A 1,957-nucleotide genomic window follows, 5' to 3' on the forward strand; every position below is an offset into this window, starting at 1 on the left:
TCAAAATGGATCTAGAGAAGGTAAAGGCCATCTTGGAATAGGCTACTCCAAGGCCTGCTACTAAGGTGAGATCATTTCATGGTCTGGTTAGTTTTTACCAAAGGTTCATTAAGAATTTTAGTGGCATATGTGCACCTTTGACTAAAATAATAAGGGCAGATAGGAAAGAGTTCAAGTGGACTACAACAACTACAAGGAGTTTTGAATTTTTGAAGAAGAAGGTGACAGAGCAACCTGTGTTGGCACTTCCATATTTTAGTAAAGTGTTCTAGGTAGATTGTGATGCTAGTGGCAGTGCTATTGGGGCTGTATTGAGCCAAGAAGGTAAGCCTATTGCATATTTTAGTGAAAAATTGAATGATGCAAAGAAGAAGTATTCTATTTATGATCAGGAGTTCTATGCAATCATTCAAGCCTTAAAGAAATGGAGACATTATTTTTTTCCAAAAGAATTTGTCTTGTATACTAATCACCATGCATTGCAGTACCTAAATAGCTAAGGTAAATTGAACTGGAGACATATGAAGTGGGTAGAGTTCATCTAGAGCTATAAATTTTAGTTGAAACATAGAAGTGGAAGTCTAATAGGGTTGTATATGCATTGAGTAGGAGACACTTATTGCTTATAGTAATGCAGGTTGAAGTGGTTGGGTTTGACTCAAGAATTTGTAGCTAGAGGATCTTGATTTTGCTGAAGCATGGAAGGCTTGTAAAGAACTTGTTACTATAGATAGAACCAAGTGGCTAGATTATTTGATTTAGGATGATATGCTATTCAAGGGTAGTCAACTTTGCATTACAAGGAGTTCCATGAGGGAAAACTTGATCAAAGAGAAACATAGTGGGGGAATGGTAGGACACTTTGGTTGAGATAAGACTATTTACATTCTTAGAGAACATTATTTTTGGCCTCAAATGTCACAAGATTTGAAGAAATTTGTGAAAAGTTGTCAAATATTCAAGCAGCCAAAGGATTTAGTCACAATATTGGATTTTATCAGCCATTTCTTGTTCCATCAAAGCCTTGGGAAGACATAAGTATGGGTTTTGTTCTTGGATTTCCAAGGACACAAAGGGGTAATGAATCAACATTTGTGGTGGTTGATAGATTCTCCAAGATGGAACATTTCATCCCATGCCACAAGACTCATGATGCTGTACATATTGCATATTTGTTTTTCAGAGAGGTGGTGAGACTACATTGTCTCCCAAAGAGTATTATTTCTGATAGAGATACTAAATTTGTTGGGTATTTCTGGAGGACTTTATGAAAGAAGTTGAGGACAGAATTGAGGTTCAGTTCTACACATCATCCATAGTCTAATGGACAAACCAAAGTGGTAAATAGAAGTTTGGGCAATTTGCTGAGGTTTTTAGTGGGAGATAAGCCCAAGGGATGGGATTTGATTATGCCACAAGAAGAATTTTCTTACAATAATTCTTTAAATAGGAGTACTGGTAGATCACCATTCCAAATTGTGTATGGAAGTAGTCCAAGGAATGCACCAGAATTGAGGAAGATGGAGCAAGGGGAGAGGACAAGTGCCAAGGCAAAAGAATTTGCTAAACATATGAAGGGCCTACATGAGGAGGTCCATGCACACATCACGAAGATGAATCAATGGTATAAAGCTAGGGCAGATCAAAGGAGGAGACATAAGGCATTCAAAGTAGGAGATATGGTTATGGTACACTTATGAATGGAATGGTTTCCAGTGGGTACTTACACCAAGTTGAAGATGAAGAAATTTGGCCCCTGTAAAATTTTGAAGAAACATGACTTAGGAAATGCATATGAGGTGGAGTTGCCTGATGGGATTCACATTTCTCCTATCTTCAACATTGCAGACTTAACAGAATATCATGATGATGGTGCAGATGAGGGGTTGATGCTGGAGCCATGTCCAATTCCTACTTCTAAGAAGGAGGAGATAGAAGAGATTCTGGATAGTCGTGT

Source organism: Cupressus sempervirens, chromosome 11, assembly GCF_028749045.1.
Source record: "Cupressus sempervirens isolate cs-2001-9-10 chromosome 11, ASM2874904v1, whole genome shotgun sequence".
NCBI classification, from domain to species: Eukaryota; Viridiplantae; Streptophyta; class Pinopsida; order Cupressales; family Cupressaceae; genus Cupressus; species Cupressus sempervirens.